The following is a 23,114-nucleotide window of genomic DNA, read 5'->3' as shown; positions in this document are numbered from 1 at the left end:
CAGGTGCAACACTTTTCACACAAAGTACCTTTGATGCATCACACACACAAACAAAAAGGGCATCAGGGAAGGTGATGTGCCAGTTCCTTATACTCAGGGAAGGTGATGCGTCGGTTCCTTGCTCTGGAGTAGGTGATGCATCGGTTCCTTACTGCTCCGCAGGGGAGGTGATGCGTCGGTACCTTACCGGAGAGGAGTTGATGAATCGGTTTCTGACTGCATGTGGATTTGATGTGTCAGTTTATTACTGCGTCCTCCCAACGATGTAACAGACCTGGCACCTCAATGCAATGCGACTATCCAGGACGATGGGTGGATTCTTGCACCTGCACAGCAGGGCTGGCGACAGAATCAGTGCAGTGACCTCGGACTTCGAAGACCAGTGCTCTCGATGCGGCGTGCAGCGATTTCTTGAGCCGCTGCGTCTATTTCTTCAACAATGCATCAGAAACAAGTACGGATGCATCATGCTTCTCGTTGTTGAGTTGCTTTTCCAGTTCCCAACAACCGCCAGAGGCCCAGACAGCTACAGGCACCTCTTGGCAGGTCAGAACTCCCAGCAAGGAAGTTCAGGGGAGCTGGGGGTGAAGTCTTTGTGCCCCTGAGACTTCAGAACCGGAGGCATGCTCTTCTTCAAGCCCTTGGAGATCTTCCTCAAGCATGGGACACAGCAAACAGCAAAGTCCTTCTCCCTTTCCTTGACAGAAAGTGGCCACTGCAGGCCAACCACAGACAGCAAACACACAGGGACAGTAGTCCTCCTCAGTTTCTACAGCTCTTCTCCTTGGGAAAGGTTCCACTTGATTCCCAGAAGTGATCTAAAGTTCAGGGGTCTGGACCCCTCTTTTTCTAATACAAAATGATTTGTCCCCTGGAGGAAGAGAGTGTCTGTGCCGAGCCAAAACCAGTTCTGTCCTCACAAGTGCAGCTTCCTGGCAGGAGGTGGAGACAGCATTGTCCTTTGCAGACCAGGTCCATTCAGATGTGAAAAAAATGTATTTAGCCCAGCCCTGACTCACCCTTGAAAGGCAGAACACACCTCAACCACTCAGGTGGCTGTCTGAACAGAATGCACATCCCCAGCCTCTGTCAGTCCAAAGCCAGACAATCAATACACAACCTAGCAGAGGCACACTGGATGATTGGGCAAGAAAATACCTAGTCTAAAAGGGGTATTTTCAATCCCAGAATGTAAAAATCACCCTCACTAAAAATGCATCTTAACATTCTGAGTTCAGACATATCAAACTTTAATTTCCTATCTTGTTCCCATGGGCAGTTATGCCTACCTTTCACATACACTGAACCCTGCCTACCGGGGTACCTTGGGCCTATCTTAGGGGTGAATCACTTGTAAGAAAGTGGAAGGTTAGGGCCAGGTCAACATGGCAGTGCTAGACTGCACACAGGACCGCAACGGCAGGCCTGAGACCTTGTTGCAAGGCTGCTTGTGTAGTTGGCACATTCAGAGCTGCTAGCAAACTAGCAGCATTTGGTTTACAGGTACTGGGCACACACAGAGCACTGTACAAGGGACTTAAAGAGTAAACAAAATAGACCAAACATGGAACACCAATCCATAATAACAATTGACAAAGGCAGCACTTGCTCTTTGGCACTGAACGGCATTGGCAAAGTGCCCAAAGCATCTAGACCAGCAAAACGAAGTCCAACACTAAACCAGGAGGCAAAGGCAAATGCAGGGGAAACCAATGCCAATGATAGCAGGTCTAACACGCCGTATTTAATGTGCGTCACTCCATGTCACAAGGAATGACAGATACTTGATGCATTCTGACTTATATGTCAGTGCAAAAGTCACGCATTGCTGGAGTTGTGTCGCAAGCATGACACAACTCCAGCAATGCATGGGTAGGTCTGTGCCTATGAAACTGCGTTAACCTTATGCCTGCCATGAGGTAGGCATAAGGGTTTGACGGAGTGACGTTCTAGAAGTGTCGCAATGAAATCTCATAGATTTCACTGCAACACTTCGACTACCCTTTTTTACTTGAAAGCGCCCACCCTAAATACATTATACCTGATGCAGGTATAATGTGGCACTGGGCTCTACAAGGTGACGTAACTGCCTAGATGCATCACTTTGTAAATATGGTACAACATAGTGCATTGTTTACGCCACCGCTGCATCACGAAAAGTGATGCAATGGTGGCGCAAAAGTGTTGCATGGCCTTCATGAATAAGGCCCTTTGCTTTTATTGTTAGACTGCTGATCCGACTTGTCTTCTTGGAGAAGCATAGGGCCCCTTTCTCCTGGCGCGGTACTCTAACAAATCAATCTGAGGTCGCTGTTGGCCATTTATTCTCTGCCTTTCTCCAGCATTACCACTTTCTCAGGTCCACATTGATTTTTTAGTCTGTTTGGGCTCCTCACTCTTTGACTGAGGGGCAAGTGTATGACCCCACTCTGCTGGTGTCTCTCTGGATGCTCTATCGCAGAGACGCAGCACCCTCCTCCCATTCCAGCATTCTAGCAGCCACCATCTTGGTTTCCGTTAGTATGGGTCCCAGCAGGTTCTGAGTCCAACACCTAACTCTTATTTCTTGGGCTCAGACTGGAGCTATCTTTCACCTGTTGATGCTACATTGGTGCTCCTTCATCGCCTCACTCTGAATTCGCACCTATTTATTCTGGCATTAGATCCAAGAGGGTCCTCCTGATGGTTGATGTTTGGCAAGGACCTGTCTACATATGACCTCCCATAGCCACACTCCCCGTTTGGCCATTTCAAAGTGATGGAAAATATGTGTTACTGTTACCTAGAGTTTTAAGTGGGCTGGGTCCTGCTCAGACCTGACAGTAATTAAAAACTGATGTTGAAACAGGTACCTACCAGCCCCTATATTCATGTCCTTAACATTGTAGGGCAAAAACACTGATCATTTGTTAACGATGACTGTAAAAACCCTTATGGGTCATATACGTCAGCGACAACATCCTTGTTTACATTTTATGGCTTTTAGGAAAGCCTTAAAAACATTCCTGTTTTAGTCTCTAACCCCCAGCCTGTGTAATGTATTTTAGAGTGGTCCCCTCTGGTTCTCTTTTTTTTAGTTGTGTTATGTTTTTTATGCACTCCCTTGTCAAATGCGCCAGGACGCTCCTTAGCTGGAGTAGCTGTGCGCACAATAAAAACCAATAACATAACATAACATAACATAACATAACATAACATAACATATGCCTCTTCCAGATGTCTTGTTTCTTTAATTATTTCACATAATTACATTTAGAAAATAAAGAAAATATCAAAGAAGGAGTAGTTCTACTGTCTAATCTCCTTGATACATAAATATCTATTAAAAATATTGTGCTGTGCAGCAATTTAGCAAGGAGGCCAGTCACAGTCACTTTCAACCTCATAGGAAGGGAACTATGCCCAGCAGCAAACTGTTGACTAGACCAATACATTTATTGGGGTAATGGACATTACAAAGAATGAAGCAGTGCCTTGGATGGTGTTTAGTAAAGAAAATGTGAAACCATTTGCTAGAGTACGATGTTTTTTCTCTAGCGGCAGAATTCACAGAAGTTTGCATTCCACATTACATTTTTGAAAATATTTCAAGTTATTTTTCGTGGGCATAATGCTACAATTGTTATAAACAGTCAGATTCGTAATAGCTTTTTGATCACCCCAACAATTATACGTGGTAGCAATTTGTACTGAAAGTAGTTCGTATATATAGTGATCCACTTGGTAAGGTGTTTCGTAATTATCTGAAAATGAACTAATCCAGATATGGGTATGTGAACATCTGTATTGGGCTGTATACCAGCAACATTCTTTTATGTAGTCAAAACCTATTAAAAGAAAGCTGGGCATGGAATCGGGATTTCCTGGACTTTCAAAAGATGGCTATCTAATAAAAATTAATGATACAAAATCAAAACATATGTCATGGAAATGAGGACTAGGAACTTATCAGGCTTTTGCTTTCCGATATTTGATTATTAAAGTGACATGGAAATGTGAAAGACTTGTTATGGGAAATTGTCACTCTTTTCTTCAACAGGCAAAACTGATCTAAATCAATGGCTTGTAAATAGCTTTCTGAAACACACAAAAGGTGATGGGAGTCTGTTTGCAATAGGTTTAACCACAGGCAATAGCTTGAGTACCACTCCAACTCATTGTTCTTTTGCTCACCATGCCACCTCAGTTTGGACCGAGCCATATGCGACTCAGTCTTGACCCTGTTCGGGGAGGACCTGGCAGGCCGTTCGGTCTGGTTTGTACCCATGAGGAACAGGGTCAAAACTGATCATTTTTAGCATTATCATTTCTAACATCAGCTGTTATGTTCTTCAATACTGCTAAGGAACTTCGATGTACATAACATAACATGTATATAACTTATTGCTCATAAGTATGGGGTTATCTAAATTAGTGTGTCTAATTGTCCTACACACATTGCCAACTCACTGGACGTGCAGACAAGCAGTCCTCTCAGTCAGCAGAGATTTTGAAGAAGGATGATGCAGAAAATAAAAAATCCCAATAACATGATAAATTGTCTTTTTTCTTACACATCAGAAATATATAAGGATTTTGAGCAACCACCCTATCAACAATCAGAGGCCAATAAATGATAAAGCTGACAAGTATTTTCTTAGTGCCCTTGAGGATGTCCACATTTTCATTTGGGTAGAACATTTTGAACCTTTAAATTGAAGGACTGTGATTCAGGTGTTATGATCTGTGCCCATATCCAGTATATTAGCCATGTCAGTTAAACTATAATTTGTATCTTGGTTAATTAACAAAGAAGATATGGTGAAAGGAAAAAAAGTTATTTTTGTCATGAAAACTGAGCAGCTTTACTGACCCACAAATATTTAATGATATCAACAATTGTATAATCATTCGTGATATCCAAAATACAACTTGTTGTTGCCTTAAAAAACATGCAAAGATTTCAGTGAGAATGGAAAACAAAATTAGTAATGATAGCGTAGAGGCCCTTATTATATTATGTTGTAAGCAAACCATTCAGTTTGATCTAGCCAGGGGTCGCAATAATCAATTAATTATTTGTAAATTGTTCTCCAAGGTCAGCAAAATGCAAATCTCCATATTCACAACCTGGGATTCATCAAGTCAGATCTACTTATCTACCCCTGCAACTTATATCAAATATTATGCCCATTGCAAAATGGAATATGGAGCCCTTCAATGTACCATTTCAAGGAGATATCCAAGAAATTAACAGTTGCTTCACAAATGCTGATCCTAATACAGTTTGTTGATACTTATACCAGTCAACCTAAAAACAAGACTGGAATTAGGTGGTCACAGAATGTTAGTAGAAAGAGCAATAATTCTTCCAAAAAGAGGCTCATGGGGAGCTCACTAATTTCTCACTCTTGTCTGCTATGAATAAATAGTCAGCTCTTTTGAATATCTGATGTAATATAGTGAAACATGCAGAGGAGATCTTTCCCCTTGAATGTGCACTATTAACCAGAAATATCAATTCTCTTTCATTTTCAAGTCAAAGTGACAATTTTATTGACACTAATAGTCATCCTAAGGATGATGGGTCAGAATCATTCCATCCTTCCACTGCAATGAAATAACATGCGAGGATACTGACCATATTTTGCTAGTAGTTGTCCATTTGAGAATGATTTTCCTCTCCAGTTTATACATTTCCACTCCAGCCAAAGCCCTTTGCTGGTCTACACCGTTTCACTTACTCCACAGATTTTATGGTGGGCCAAGCTACCGGTAGCAATCTTTTTTCTTAAAACTTGGTGATCTGTCAGAATGTTTCAACATTTCATTCTTTACCAACAGTAAGAAATTAGCTGAGCTAAGGGAGGGGCTCTGCATGTGATAGAAAAGTCAGCTGGGTGCAGCCAGGAGTGGTATGAATGTTATACACTCCAAGCAAACAATCTGCACGACTGCTTGAACACTATGCTATAAAACCTAATGACAGCCCCGTATATAGGAAAATGTAATCTGCAGATGAGAATCTCACAACAAACAGAGCAAGTGTCCTATGTAAATGTAGAAAGTATTAAAAAATGGCATTTCCTTACAGTGTTTTTATACTCCTCCTCTCTTTCAAAAAAATGAACTCACCGTACACGTAAGTCCAGCTTACATATAAAAAGCATGTTAATTGTGCAACTAAAGTGCATGGAGTTTTATAGATTTTAACATGTGCAGAAGTAATTTGACTGTGCAAAAAATCATACACAACACACACAGTAGCCGAAAATCTCGGGAAAGGTCAAAGCAAATTGTGTCAACTCCTTCAAAGTTACAATTTTATGCGGATTTACAAATATATTTACTCACATTCCAGTTCTTATCTGCACGTCTAAACATCTTCCTAAATTAACAAGGTGAATGTGTTACAACAAGTGTACAAAAGTGCAGTCATCCACCCTGTCTTGCTGCTGTTGTTGGGGAGGGAAGACATCACATTCAAAATAATTTTACAATTGGATAAAAAAGGAAACATACTGAAATGTCACAATTACCTTAACCTATGCATGTGAATTTCTGAAAATGTGCACAAACTTCATATGCAGGTTGATTGTAAAAATGGTTGGCATGGGCCTGAGGATTTGTGAATAAGCAAAAACGTTTAAATCTCTATAAGATGCAGGCGAGCCTTTGCCTGTGCTGAGTTTTCTGTGAATGAGTACCCAAATTCTATTCAGGGTATAATTCTTCCTGAAATGCACATCACTGCAATGTTGTTGTTAACAATGTAGTAACATAGGGCCCGATTCCGATGCCGGTCCCAAAACCATCACAATCATGTTTTCCACCCGTCACATATGGATGGCAGGCAGATATGTTGCAGTCAGAAAAACCGACCGTCATGTGTCTGACAATCGAAATGATTCTGACTGTCCATCAGACCTCCCGTATCCCACAGAATGGCGGCAGTGCATGCCAGGCACCGGTAGGGATAATGATATCCCTTTCCGCTTGTCTGTTAGCGGCAGTTAAGCAGCTGTGACCAGGCAGGCAGAAGGCAGAAAGGGACTTTGGGAACCCTAAGCTGTGGGTTTTGACCCTATATTTACCTGCACCATGTGGCAGGCACCGCATGGTGCCTGCCATGTAGCGCAGGGATTTGTAAAGTGTCCCGTTTTTGCATTGCAGCGTTTGTTGCAGCCAGCAGCAGCCGCCGCAGTGCAAAAGATAGACATTTCAACCGCTGTGGTGGTGGTAACATCCTAATGCCTATTGCGGGACCACCGACAGCCTGTTGGGTGGTTCCGTATATGATAGAGTGGCAGTTGGACATAAGTCCGACCCCAATCCTCTTCACCCCCAAGTTTTTTTTGGCAACAATTGGGGCAACTAATAGCGATTTGTAGCCATTGAGGCCTATTCACAAGGAACATTTATATGTGCAGATTTACTATTAGTACATATACTCTTATACTTTTAAGTAACTTTACAACTTTTGGCTATTTACCTTTGCCAAGTGCAAAGTTCATCAAAAGTGTATAATGGGATGGAGTCAGTAAAGTCCTCAAATACAACCATAAAGTTACAACTAGTAGTGACTTTACGATCGTATTTGTAAGAGGAGTTGGCCTAATGGCTAGGGCGGTTGTCCTCAAATCTGGGGAACTGGGTTTGAGTCTCGGCAACGACGCTGAACCTCTTGTGATTCTGGGCAAATCACATAATCTCCCAGTGCCTAACAAAAAATGTATGTGTCATCATGTAACGCAACTGGTGCTATGTAAAGCGCTCTGGTACCCAATACCTTCGGGTCAAGTTCGCGCTATATAAAACTCTGTAAAAAAAAAATTGCCGTTCAACTCACTCCCCAAGCAGGGGTGGAGATCTTCTGGTAAGTTATAGAAAAAAATATGATAGATTATTACAGTTTTAAAAACATTAGGAAAACAATATATTAATGTTAAAGTTATGTTGATTAATTTCATATATTTATTGTAAATTTAGAGGAATATAAAAATAGTATAGATTTAATACCTACAAAATAAATTCAAAGTAATTTCATTACTTTAATAAACTTTAATATTAAATTCATTTTAAAATGTACAAAAGTTAATAAAGCATCAAAACCAAAATAATAATTATGTTTTATTCATAGACAGTTTTAACATTCAATAAAATGTATTCCAGAGCCCTACCTGCATTATTTTCTATGGGAGGGTGTTGCAATACCAAGGGTTGGCCATGTCTGGTGCTAGACTTCCTCCAGCTCTTATGTGCAGTACATTTATCAATTTTGGGTCCTTTTTGGCTGTAGTAATTATAATCGGGCAGTTTGTGAAGAGCAATAGGCTTACTCTTTTGGGAGTGAGTTTTGTACCTCCCTAAACCTCTCTCTGACCCTCCCTAACTCATTCTTACTCACCACTTATATCCATCCCTTTCGTAGTGGGTATTCCCCATTTTCAGGCCAATTTCTTGTCTCCTTCCCACATTTATTATTAAAATATGTACTTATGTGTGCGGAAATGTCACAGTCTAAGCAAGTATCTCTGCACATAAGATAGGAGACCCGAAGGTAGAGACCTCCCTCCATAGGTATGTGATTGGCATGTTGTAATATGATAATAGTACTACTAATGTGCTACAAATGCCGTTTGTGAATATGCCCCATTGTCTCCTTTCAAGCAAGCATGCAAATATGATCATAAAAAGAACATTATCGCCGAGTCTGGTTCTTCTCGTTCCAGTGCTTTCAACGTAAAAACAAATCTACATACCTCCCTCTTAGTTTTTTTTCAAGATTACATCAGTCTTGTATAAAAGAAAGCCTGTCTCTATATGTAGACAGGAAAAAAAGAATGAGCGAAGGGTTTGATGTAATGATAAAGGCCCAGGGTGGATCACAGGAAGTTAATATAAAACAACTAATGTTCAGCGATAATTCAAAAGAAATATCTTTATTGCTATACAAGAATATGTAAAATCACAGTGACATATGTATCGTGGCGAGGGCTCACCAAATGTGGGAAGGATTGAGTATTATCCCCAATTTGATTAACGAATATCACTAGTAAGTAGTCAGCATTTTTGACTGAATAACAACAGCTTATTAAATCCTTTGATCCATGAATTATAAAACTAAAACAAAGCCCATGATGACAAAGCCAATTAGTCTCTTGTTTTGGCCTATTGAATCCTCAAACTCGGCCCTTATCTTTCCTGGTCTGACCCATATTTGCCATCACTCGTACAATGATGGTGAAGGAGAGGAGGGGAAGGCAGTAGCCAGGATATTAGGTATTTTTTTATTATAACATTTAGTACTTCAAACATATTTTTCTTCGATTTTATAGCATCACTCTTAGAGGCAATACACCTGATAATGTATGAGCTGGGTGGCAGTGACCCTAGCCGCCCACAGCAGATATGGTTAAGTGGGTATTCTATAAGGGGGAAATCCATGCAGCAAAGCAGATTACAGCTAAACCTGAATGGTGAACTCAGCTCGGCTTGCGGAGTCTGCAGAGTTTTTACGCATTTCACGTTACAAGGAGCATACGGAGTTCTGAAAAACTCGGCGCTTGTCAACATCAAGTTGGCGAGCGCGAACGAGGAAAATACACCTCCCTGCGAGATTTTTCCTCATACGCGCTCGTCAGCGTCAAGTTGGCGTGCAAGGGAAATCAACCTCCCAGCGAGATTTCTGAACGTGGCCGTCGGATTTCTCAATGCGATGGGTTGCGTATGCTCGTGACCGCTTGTGTTGAGAAACCGTCTGTTCGAGTTGAGAAAGCTGCAGCTCAAGTAGAAAATTTACTCAAGTCGCGGAAAGGAAACAATGTCCGCTTGCTTCTGCTTGCACTGTGCATGGAACCTTTTGCAATAATTTTACAGCATAGACAAATTACCACGAGCAGCATTTTTCTAACGCACTCCGCTGCTTGTGGACCACAGCATAGTGCAGTGGAGGATTTTTTATTCTTCGCAGAGTTCTGAATAGCGGTACTCCACGAACTGCGCCCATGCTTAATTACAGCCTCAGTATGACAACTAAAGGTTCTCTCTTTCAATTATATTTGCTGTTTATGTTGATGCAGCAATATTAATCTTCAATGCACTTTTAATTGGTGGGACTCAGCAGTGTTTTCTTTAAAATTTGTGTTGGCCAAGCTAACACGTTTAGTATTTACTGAAAAGAGGCCCGATGTTACATTTAATAGCCATTTTTCACATACACTGAAAAACATTATTATCTGGAGGTGGAATTACTAAAGTTAAGCTCCGGCATGTTTCTGTCCTTTCATAAAATCATCACGAAAGAGCCCAGCTCCATACTGTTTTCTGCAATTGTCAAAACAGTTCTTAGAATACATGCATGAGAGCAGAATCCCGAACCCCAAAACCATACAAAGTGCAAAATCTTAATTTCAGAGTTTCTGCTCAGACACTTGATAGAGCATTAAAGAACACACACTTCAGCATTAGACCCAATATTAGATTATCAGAGTAATAAAATTGCAAATGCGAACACTCAATTAACTGGGTGCTAGAACATGGAAGAGTTCGAAGGATACATTGCAACATCTCATTAAAAAAGACGGATAAGTGCAGAATATGGCTTGAAGGCTCAAGTACAGGGTGCATAGTCAGAAATCAGAATTATTCTGAGTACCAATGAACAGCAAAACCATAAAAGGAATGCATCCTTAGAGAAAAATCAAACATCTTTCCAATAAATGGACAGTGTCCGTAGTAGAACAGGAAAAGTCTCTCAAAATATAACTGCCAGATTCACAAGGGGAAACAGACAGCATCTCTAGTGGAAAAGAGTAAGTCTCCCTTTGAAATAAACAGGACAGAGAGCTAGTAGAAAAGGAAAGTCATCTGGCTCAGTCCCACAATTCCTCATTCACCAGTGTATTCTTCCGGGCCCACAGCGGAACTACTGCAGAAATGTCCTTGGGATTGCAACATTTAGTATACAAAAAAGTTTCCTTTACAAAATATGCACTTTAAGGAAAATAACCAGTTACATCACAGTCTCCTGTGCTCTGCGGGGACTGTGGGGAGAGAGGACATGAAGGGGGGCTTGATTGGGAGGGGGAATGAGTGGGAGCAGGATGAACAGAACAGCATCCACATTAATAAAAATGGTGTCACTATAAAAATGTGACACAACTAAACTACATTAATAAACACACTTCTACATGTCTGATCAAAATAGTTCTAAGCGTGTGTTGGTTGCGACTAGCTTCATCACAAAAATCATTAACATTCAGAAAAGAATTGACATCCAAAATTGTGCATTAGAAAAACTTTCCCAGATACTAATTATAAATGGCCTTCTGCAAACGAATAAAAATGTTGAAAAGGATCAGTGTGCTTAAGGCAATGCAGGGGAACAGCATAATGAAGATATGTGGCTCACAGACAGGTACAAATTAGCCAAATCCCTGGGCCCAAAATGTTCTCAGTTGGTTGGCATGGAAGGAACTTCTTCTCCAACCAGACAGAACATGAAGTAGTATGATGCAGCACTAAATTGCAGTACTTTGTCAGTTAACTAATCATAACATCTTAGAAGGTTAATTGATGTTGTTGTGGGTGATGATTTCCAGCCTCACCTCGAGGTGGACTTTTAAGGTTTACATGTTAATCACTGGCCGACTCCTATGGTTATTTGATGCTAGATAACCACTAGATTCACTGAGCTGTAGTCTGAATATGGCACACTGAAGAACCATTTCCTGAAATAACAAGTATTGGAAAAGCCAATATGGTGTGCCTTTGGGACCTGTTTTCTTTATCAATGGTTTTCAGTCTCTAGAATTAGTAAAAAACAAGCTTTTAACGTATCAAAGAGGGTGACATTAGCAACCACGTCATTTTTTAGGTGAGGGATTGTGTGGTGTAAGTTGGACTGGTAACTAAAAAGAAAGAAAAATGCTTGAAAGCATTTTTTTAAAGCAGGCGGAAGAAGCAACAGGGAGGCAGAAGCAACATGGGGGATCGAAGCAACACATGGATGGGGAGAAGAAGCAACACAGACACAGGAGCCATGTGGGAGCGCAAGTGGAAACAGAAGCTACCCGGAGGACGGGTGGGGAGAAGCAAACAGCAGAGAGAAAACAAAGAGGTTCTTTGAGATGGAGAGCAAGTGGACTAAAGAGAGCAGCCTAGAGCTGCTGGGGAGAAGCACAGGGACAAAAGAAAAACACAGTGGTAGTGGAGGAGTGGTACAAGGATGAAAGAGAGGAACATGAGGGTGACAAGGAGACAACTGCAAAACACATGCACTCTCATTGAGTGATTAAACAAAAAGAAAAAAGTAGTTACTTAAAAGCAATCAGCAGGAGGGCACAAGTAAATATCCCATTCTCCTTGTGATAGACAAACAGAAGAAGAGGAAGGAAATCCCACTCAAGCTAACAAATAAGAAGAAAGGAAATAAGAGTGACAATAATGCCAATCAATGGTAAGCAATGTGTGGATTCTAAGCTCACTGTAAGCTGGCAATATATCCCCCAACAGATAGTGCATGCACTGTTTAGTAGACTAGACCTAAAATGTGCTGCGTAAGAAAACATCTAGGGCTATCTGGATTAAAGAAAATCCTCACATGTACTGAACTCTCACTTCAATTTGCATAGTTTTTAGCTGAAGGAATAGTAAACAGAGGAATGACCACGGCTGGACTGGCTGTAGTGGGCACTAGGTGTTTTCCCTGTGGCCGGTACATTGGGGGCCGGTTTTAGTCCAGTGGAGCCAGGTTTGTTACTCAGGGCCGGTTTTGCAGCAGTGCTGCAATATTAGCCCCTGTAACAAAAGCGGGAGCAGCGCTTCTCACTAGCACCCCCCCAGGCCCCTGCCACCCACCCCCCTGCTCCTGGGACCAGTCGAGCAGATAGGCAGGGCTGGTTGCTGTCCTCAGTCCGGCCATGGGGATGACTCATAAAGATGAAACCTCTGAGCAGATGGATATGTCTTATCTGGCCTTGCATGGTGCACTAGTTGTATTCTAGCTTGATAAGGCAACCACAATGGGGGAGAGATGTGTTCAGAGGCTTACATGGCTGCCGGGATCATTGTCTGTGGAGGAAGTTTTCAACGGGGACAATCATCAATATATAATTGTTTTCAGGACCAAGTTATATATACAATATCTGGTCCAGTTAGTGTCTCTTCAGAATTTCAGGTGCAACAACATTTTTATAATTTTATAATTCACGGTTGCTGACAATTCAAATGTCAAAGAACACAAACAAGCCCAGGTTGACATCTTATGAAGTTTGCAGTGAGATATTGCTTTGTATCCTATTTTCCTTGTGGATTACTTTCTGGGGCACATCTGTTTCAGAAGAGGTGAGGAGTTTATGCATTTTAGAAAGGCAATTAAACTTGTCAAACTTTGATTGCTAGACAAACAGGCAATCATGCAAAGCTTTTCATGCATTTGACAGTTTCCATATCAAAATATATTACTCAGGAATGAGAAAGTTCTGAGCTTTCTTTTATCTAAGGCTTGCAATGATAAACCCACCCATTTTTCCCAAATTAACAATTTAGGACAATGAGAACTGAAGTAGACTAATGTGGGTTTATACGAGATGCATGCATCTCAAAATCTAAAATGCCACCATGTTAAAAGTAAGCACCTACTTCTCATTGTAATTCAAACTCATCACGAAAATGTTAACATTTTAACAGCAAAGGCTTGAACATCAAAGTAGATGAAAAAGGTGGCAAGTTGACTTCCGCCCACATGTTGTGCATCAAGACTGTCAGAACCCTGTTGAGAGGGCCACAAGGTGAGTAGAACTTAATGGACCCAACATTGGGGGGTGAGGCATTTTACCCCTGATATACCAGGGCCCAACCTACTATGAACCCTGATCAACAGGGACAAGTACCCCTTCCACACCTGACTCTCAGTGTAGCGTGGGTCAAGTATTCCAAGGCTTCTTGGGGACAGGATTGAATGCAGGCTCATAACTCAAACTACATCCAGCAGCAGCAATGTATGATTGTTCAGTCAAATACTTGGTTTTATGAAAAAAGGAGTATTGATATATGAACACAAATTAAAATATGGCATTCACAAACAATACGCACAGTTCTCTGAGGTAGGGGTTCTAGTGTTTTATAGATTGATTCCTAAGTCCCACTCCCCTTTCGCTAGCGGTAGTGGTTATTCCGCATTGACTATAGGTGACATTCAGGGGAGCCCACTAGTAGTCTGAGTCTCAGGAGTCCCAATCAAACTCTTCATTAAAGTTAAACATGTTCCAGCGCCAAAGCACTATAAGGCAGGCAAGTTCCCCCAAGGCTGTCTGCCCTGTAAATAAGTCTCAGCCACACCATCAGGATCTGAACAACCAGAGTTTCTGAGTGCACCCCTTTGTGGACACTGAAGCTGTAGTAACTGTTTCCAGTAAGTTCTTCACAAGTGACCTGGGTGGACCTGCAGTTGGGTTTCATCTAGTTCCTCACACTGGCTCCTGCGGAGGCAGCAGCCAGGGAGTCCTCAATGGCCCTCCAATACTGGTAAGTGATGCTAGTGCTAAGTCGGGTTGGACCCACTGGGGCCACAACATCTCCTCTTCATGGCAATGCTGTGGATCAGACCAAATAGCGTCATCAACTTCAAACCTGCACATGAGCAGCAACTCAATCAGTGCTGCAAAGTTGCCGGCACACTTCACGGTGGCCCTCCTCTGGCATCCAAGGGTCACTGACTTTTCCCTGCCCACAGGCAATGATCCAATCAGTGCAGTAGCTTTCTCTTCACACCTTGCTACAGGTATCAATTTGCCAATATCCCCTGCCAGAACCCACTCCTTCCAATACTCTTATCCTCACATGGCACAATGGTATTTGCAAGCAGGCAGACAATGGTGCTCCAGGATCAAGGGGCAGAGGGTCTTGGGTTCTCTAGTGATGTCTCCTCACCCAGCTGGGGGAATGGAAGTCCTTGATTTCAAGTCCCGATCGTAGGCGGAAGTCTGGCAGAGCTTTTCCTCCTCACACAGACCAACTGCCTGCTTGACAGCTGACAATGTTGGGGGTGATGGAGAGAGATTTAGAAATATATTTATTTCAACTCGCAAAGTTAAACTTCCATAATAAGTAATCATACTAAACGTGAATGGAGTGAAAATTATTAATCAATTTAGAGTAAAATTGCAAATCATTACACGTGGGAACTAATATATGTGCTCATATATGTGCTTTATGTTGCGAAAGCATGTTTGTGAAAATAATAAATTAATCTTGTCTATTGTTTGTCAGTATTAAATGCGGCTGTTTTATTAATGGCATGTGCTTATTTCTGTGTGCTCACGTTATGTCTTTTCGTCTTTATGTTGCATGAAATCTGTTTGTTGCTTTATTTGCTTCTGCTAGGTAACCTAGATTAATGGGTTAATAATTAGCAAAGGTGGGTGGGTAACAAAATGAACTTTATTTCTCACATTAATCAGTGTTTTATGTTTGTTTATATATTAGTTTTACGAGTGGGCCTAAAAGATGGCTGGCAGTGCTGCAGTTTTCGAGAGTTGACCAGAGTGAAACTTTCACACATGCGCAGAACATTTTGCTGAGCTAACAAAGTTTTATGCAGAAGAAATCCTGGTCAAGTTGAATGTGTTCTTGGTGACATTTCCAAGGACAGGATGCTGTAAGGCCTGCCAAGATTAGGAAGTAAATGTTTCCTCCGACAAAAGTATTGTTTTGAGGAAGCAAAGGGGATGGTGAAACTAAGAACAATGGGGGCTATGATGAGGCTCCGGACTTGGTAAAAAAAGTGTGACTTGACAGTGGACTGACATGGTTCAGCCAATCACAGTTTTGGATTGACAGAAAAAATATGCGATATAGATACTTTAGTTAGTCAGAAAGGGTATTAAAACTGACCCCTTTGAAGAGAGGGCACTTCTCACTTTCCGAAACCAGAAGGGCGTGACATGCTGTCGGACTCTTTGGAGCACATGAGGATCAATAGGGTTAAATGACTTTACTTTAATTACTTTAGGTAAAGTGAGTTTTAGACAGGGAAATTAGGGTTTAGGTGATGGAAAACTGTTTATTCTTCATTTCAATTATGCTAATTGATTTTGCTTGAAAACTGTCATATCTAATTGCTATTCTTCAAATAATGCTGCTTGAATAAAAATGATTCTAATAAAATGCACTTTCCTTGAATAAATAGTTAATAAATAAGATTTTGGAAAGACAAGCTGGCCTTGTTATTTCAGAGTCATGTTATCATCAGCAGATCCATTTGCCTAAGTGACTTAATTAAAATTAAAAAGTTTATAGTAACCATGGTAAATTCATTATACTGCAGTTGTATATAAATGTATATATTTGGTGAATAGGTTTTAATTAGGTCACATGATTCAGTCGCTCAAAAATATGTCTTGTTAGTTTATGGGCCTTATGAGTGTTTTATGATTAATGGTGAGAATTGTGGAGTTGGATAGTGTTGTTATGATATATTTTCTATGTGGGCGCTGGATCAATTCTCTGGTAGCAGAGTTCGGTTGCTATGGTAACTGACATGCTACATGGTAATTACATAGGATCGATGTTTAACATATGTTGAGTTTGTTCACATGTTACATGTAGTCGAAAAAGGTTTTTTTCAGGAGTGTGAAAATTCCTAGCTTGCCGCGGCATTTGAGTGGTGTAACAAGAAGTGAAGTTACACAGTGCATTTGATCTGTTTCAAAATAGTGGTATTGTCATATATCACTAGTGTTGTGGATGTACAACACAAGTTTAGGGATTTTAGGTGTGCTAGGTTGAATGTATAGTGAGGATTGTCTATGAAATCGTAGCTTTCGAGTATTGGGACCAGGAGCCTGTTTTAAAACTCACTGTGAAAAGAGTAATAGAATTTTATCTAAACTTGTGTGAATGGTAAGGTAGTGTCGTCTATTTTTACTGGCAAATGTGGATTTCTATGGTTGGTTAAAGTCCTGTTAAGATTTCATGTATGTATGGTTAGGGAAACTTTCCGTTTGAAAGTGCGTAAATGATTTTGTATTTCCGTCCGAGTCAAACTTTGAATTGTTACTTTTTGTACATTCAGAGGAAACGAGTTCGTTATTACTTGTTAGAAGGGTAGTGTTAGACCTAGGTTTTTCTAGACTACATAGTGTAGCCTGGCACAGAGCAGCATCAGCTAAACCCCCTCGAGGCTTTGTGTAGTGCTTACAATCTCACCCGCAGTAACCCAGTGAATGACCAACCAAAATAATGACACCACACCAATTTAGAAAAATACCGGTTCCTTTTATAAAATTCTTTGATGTATCTTTCTTCTCTTTAGAGCCGGGTTTCAGTTTCAGATCATTTAACCTTATCACATTCAATTATTGGTTCATCGCAAAATTCATTTGGCAATTTCAGTATTTCTCTACCCCCAAGTATGAAGGTCACGTTGAGAATTCCCTACAACTTAGAGTTGCAATCTCTTACATTCCCCATCTATTCGGGTTGATAATTAAACAGGCTTCTTTACAATAAAACATATCTGGTACATTACATTTCGCCAGGTGCAGCTCCCCCGCACAGCTTCATACAATCACGATTAGGCTCTGGTGCGAGTAGTTGAATTACTGGAGAAGACAAGCAAGATATTACATCCCTGAAGAACAGCTCTGAAAACCCTACAAACTTATTAAGCCACTGAGCCCATCAGAGTAAACACGGGTGCTGCCAGCCTTTCGGATATCGTGTCCTCCACCCTCCAGGATGTTCACCACCAATCACCTTTTGTTCCCCCAGAACTCTCTGGTGATCCCCACTTGGTTCGCTACCTCCCGTTTCCCTGAAGCCCCTCGGCTTCCAGCTTACTCTCCCTCACAAGTTCCGTTATGGGCAGGTAGTTTCTCACATGGATCACCCCCTCACTGAGAGGATTGTCTCGGGTTTGCTATATCTCCTAAATGAGTGTCACACAGGTAATTTGCTGTCTCCTTAAGTGTCCCCGGTTGTTCAGCTACTTGAGGTAAGTTCCGGCAGGGACTCGTTTGCTCCTCCCCGCCCGACCACTCTCCCACGCTTACTTGTGGTGTCTTGGCTTCTCTGCCCACTTGTGCTGCGTTATACGAGTATCGGCGGCCACTGTCTCTCCCTTGAACCGCTGCTCTGTTACCGCTGCCTCAGTCCGCCGCTTCGAGCCGCTTCCGGTTCCTCGCAGACGCTCTCCTCAGGCACGAAGGCTCCGCCCCCGTCCGGCCTCCTCCTGCAGTCTCCCCGCCTCTTCCGACGCTACCTCAGGTTCCTCCGGATGGCAACACGGTTCAGCTGGGCTCTTCCTCCTCTTCCGATCCCACGACAGGGATCCCACACGGCAGTGGCGCTTCCTTCGGGTAAGGTCAACAGCTGGTTCCGCCGCTTCTCTTCACAATGTGGACTCCGGGCTCATGTGCTGCAGTTGCAGCAGTTTTAACTCCTTGACCCCTGATTCCTTTACCATTCAGAGTGTCACTGTGTCCAGGTTTGCTTCCACTGCACACGTGCCTTCAGGGCAGGACTTCACAGATCACTTGAGAGCCACGCTGCAAGAGTCACTGATGGTTATAAAACTTGCCACGGAGTCTTCTGTTTCTTAATATGGTTGCTGTGGCAGTGGGGTTTGGTCAGCCTATGAGGGGTCACTTCCCAGTAGAGCAACAGCCGGCCCCAAAGGTCGATCTTGTCACTACTAGTGTGATATCCTCCTCCTCAAGTCGCCTCTCTCCACACTGGTCACTTCCAATACTGTCTCAAAATGGCTCCCTGGTCACTGGCCTTTTATAGGCTGGCCTCAGACCCCTGGAAGCTACTAGTTGGTTCTGGAACCTTCCTCATGCTAGCCTATGGGTCTGCCACCCTTAGGTGACCGTTATGGCAGTTAGTAGCAACCATTTTAGGACTCATGTTCTAACAGTTGCTTTCTGTGAGGAAAACTAGGCCTTGGTAAAACAATAGGCCCAAGAAACACCTAGCCCCCACGAGAACACTGGAAAAATTCTGGTGGACATTAAAAAAAAGAAAATACATAACTGGATTCACTGGAGTGCCAAAGGGGACAAAATAAATAATAATTGTGAGGGAACTCACAGGGGCAGACAGGTCTAACACGCGTACCCCCCAGCTGAAAGTGGGGAGAGCTACCCAACCCCTTGGGAGTTCTCATCACTAAGGCGGAAATACCTAGAGAGACCGTCTGCATTGGCGTGGTCAACTCCAGGCCGATGTTCCACCCGGAAGTCCATTCCCTGTAAGGGAGATGGACCATCTCAACAACTTGGGATTCTCCCCCTTCATCTGCATCAGCCAACGAAGGGGTCGGTGGTCGGTCTGAACCAGGAAGTGCGAGCCAAACAGGTATTGACGCAACTTCTTCAGAGCCCAAACCACCGCAAAGGCTTCCCGCTCTATAGTACTCCACCTCTGTTCCCTGGGGAGTAGTCTCCTGGATAGGAAGACCACGGGTTGATCCAAGCCCTCATCATTTAGTTGCGATAACACTGCCCCAATGCCATGTTCTGATGCATCTGTTTGGACAATGAACTCTCTGGAAAAATCAGGAGCCCTAAGTATTGGAGCAGTACACAATGCTTGTTTTAAAGTCACGTAGGCTCGCTGACAAGCCTCCGTCCAGACTACCCGTCGAGGTTGTTTCTTGGAGGTAAGTTCAGTGAGGGGTGCCACAATGGTGCCATACCCCTTCACGAAACGACGGTAGTAACCAGTGAGGCCCAGGAAGGCTCGGACCTCAGTTTGGGTCTTGGGGGGCTCCCAGGCCATGATAGCCTCGATCTTCGCCTGGAGGGGCTGCACCGTCCCTCTGCCCACCAAGTGGCCTAGGTACACCACCGACCCCTGACCGATCTGACACTTGCTGGCCTTGATTGTCAAGCCAGCCTGTTGCAGGGCCTGGAGAACAGCTTGCAAGTGTTGCAAATGATCCTCCCAGCTACTACTGAAGACAGCAATGTCATCCAGATAAGCAGCAGAGAAAGCTTCCATACCAGAAAGGACCTTGTTCACCAGCCGCTGAAAAGTGGCAGGGTCGTTCTTGAGCCCAAAGGGCATCACGCAGAACTGGTAGTGACCCTGAGGCGTGGAGAAGGCTGACCTTTCCTTTGCTCCATCAGTAAGGGAAATCTGCCAGTACCCGGAAGTAAGGTCAAAGGTACTTAAGTATTGGGCAGCTCCCAGCCGGTCAATAAGTTCATCCGCCCTGGGGATCGGATGAGCATCAGTCTTTGTTACTGAATTTAGTCCTCGGTAATCCACACAGAATCTTAATTCAGGTGTGGTGCCCGGTGGGGCAGCTTTTGGTACCAAAACCACCGGACTGGACCAAGGGCTATTGGAAGATTCAATCACTCCTAGCTTCAACATCTTGGCTACTTCACCATGGATGCTGGCCTTCACCTTGTCTGACAGCCGGTAGATCTTAGACTTCACAGGTGGGCTGTCTCCTGTGTCCACATCATGGGTACACAGGTGGGTCCTTCCCGGGACAAGGGAGAACAGTGAGGAAAATTGCTCCAGGATCTGGCGGCAATCTCTCTGCTGTTCAGGAGTCAGGGATGGTGAGAGAATCACTCCCTCCACCGACCCATGATTTTCCTGAGACGAGAAAAGATCAGGGAGATGCTCGCTTTCCTCTTCCTCTGCTCCATCGGTCACCATCATCAAGACGACCTCGGGCCTCTCATGGTGTGGCTTGAGGCGATTGGCATGAAGCACCCGGTGGGGCTGTCTCGGGGTCTTAAGGTCCACCAAGTAAGTGGCCTTACCCTTTTTCTCCAATACCTCAAAGGGGCCTGTCCAACGATCCTGGAGGGCATTTAGCTCTCCAGGTTCCATCACCCACACTTTTTGTCCAGACTCCAGTTCCACTGGGTGAGCATTGTGGTCATACCACTCCTTCATTACTGCTTGGCTGGCTTCCAAGTTGTCAGAAGCTTGCTTCCACAACTTGGCCATTTGGCTCCGGAAGGCCAGCATGTAGCTCACCACGTCCTGGGGAAGCTTCCTGGGAGTCTTTTCCCATCCGTCCTTCACCAGGCTGAGAGGACCCCGTACAGGGTGCCCATACAGAAGTTCAAAGGGGCTGAAGCCCACTCCCTTCTGTGGCACTTCCCTGTAGGAAAACAAGAGACAGGGTAGGAGCACGTCCCATTTCCTCCGCAGGCTCTCAGGCAGACTTCTTATCATGCCTTTCAAGGTCTTATTAAACCTTTCCACAAGACCATTGGTCTGTGGGTGATAAGGAGTGGTAAACCAGTAGATAACACCACACTCCTTCCACATAGCCCACATGTAAGCTGATAGGAAGTTGGTCCCCCTGTCGGACACAACCTCCTTGGGGAAACCCACTCGGGTGAAGCTCCCCATCAGGGCCCTTGCCACCACAGGTGCAGTAATGGTCCTCAGAGGAATTGCCTCTGGGTACCTTGTGGCATGATCCACTAGAACCAGGATGAACCTGTGACCAGCTGAAGTTGGTGGATCTAATGGCCCTACAATGTCGATGCCCACCCTTTCAAATGGGGTGCTAACGACTGGAAGTGGTTCCAGGGGAGCTTTCAGCTTCACCCCTGTTTTCCCACTAGCTTGGCAAGACACACACGTCCGACAGTAGGTATCAGACGCCACTCTCATCCGAGGCCAGTAAAAGTGGGGGACAAGTCGGGCAAAGGTCTTGTCCTGACCCAAGTGACCTGCCAAGGGTATCTCGTGAGCCAGTTCTAGAAGAAAGGCTCTAAAACATTGAGAGACCACCAAGGCCCTGGATGAACCATGTCCGGTGCCTTGGGCTCACTGTAGAGGAGTCCATCCTCCCAGTAAATCTGGTAGTTCCCTACAACGTTCCCTGCTGCCTGGGCTTTGGCCTGTTGCCGCAGCCCCTCAAGAGTAGGACACTCCTTCTGAGCTTTGCAGAATTCCTCCCTGGAAGGACCTCCCTCCACATGCCACTCAGCAGGGATGGGTAGGTTCTTCAAGGAAGTAACATTCTCCTCCGTGGACTCCAGATCCACCTTCGCAGGTGGCCTATCTATCTCATGAGGTAGAGATGTTGAGGCAGGTTCCTCCTGCCTACTGTCCTTCTCTTCTCTGGCAGCTGGCTGGGCCATTGTTCCAGGCTCCAGCGTAAGCGAACTCCCCCTCCGGGTAGTCGCGGACCTTGTGCTGACACAGGCCCAGTCAGGTGTACCCAGCATCTCAGAATGAGTCCGGTATTCCACCTCCCTCCAAGCATTGTGCTCCATGTCATTCCCCAGCAGACAATCAACTGGCACGGCAGGGCTTACGGCAACTCGAAGTGAACCTGCAACCCCTTCCCACTCAAAGGGAACCTCGGCCACGGGGTAGTGGCCCATTCTGCCGTCAGCCATCGCGGCGGGGTGGAGTACATTGGGAATCACCTGCTCTGGAGACACCAGTTGACTTCTCACCATAGTCATACTGGCTCCTGTATCTCTCAGAGCTTCCTCTCTCTGGCCATTGATGGTGATCCACTGCCCATACTTGGTAGTATTTGGGGGCACGTGAATCTTAGGAACCATCTCCCATTCTCCCAGGGACACTAAGGTGACACCCGCCCACTCACCCCCCTTATCTAAGGGCAACTCCTCCCCGAGCGCTACACTGGCTACTCCCGGGGCTTTGCCTCCGGTGGGAGGGGGTGGTCTCTTTGGGCATCTGACATCTCCCTTATAATGTCCAACACCACCACACTCGAAGCAGTGGACAACCCTTGGCTGCTGGCTTTGGCCAGGATGAGGGTTTCTGGGCGGGTTAGCCTTAGGGATGAATCCTCTGCCCCTTCCTTGAGAAGTACTTTGTGGACCTTTTGAGAACTGCCTCTTATTATCTCCCCCCTCTTTCTTCTGGGGGGTGCCCTGTCCGGACTTCTGGGAATCCCCTCCAGTCCCCTTCGAGGACACCCGGGTACTAGCCCAGATGTCCGCCTCCTCAGCAAGCTTCCTGGGGCTGGTCAGCTTGCTGTCCACCAGGTGTTGTCGCAGCTCGGGAAAGCATTTCTCGAGTAGGTGTTCCTTGAGTATGAGGTCATATAAACCTTCATAGTCCCCTACCTCGCTGCCTTTCACCCAACCCTCCAAGGCTTTTTTTGCATAATC

Source organism: Lissotriton helveticus, chromosome 2_1, assembly GCF_964261635.1.
Source record: "Lissotriton helveticus chromosome 2_1, aLisHel1.1, whole genome shotgun sequence".
NCBI lineage: Eukaryota > Metazoa > Chordata > Amphibia > Caudata > Salamandridae > Lissotriton > Lissotriton helveticus.
The sequence above is the reverse complement of the archived record's forward strand: the minus strand, read 5'-3'. Positions refer to the sequence as shown.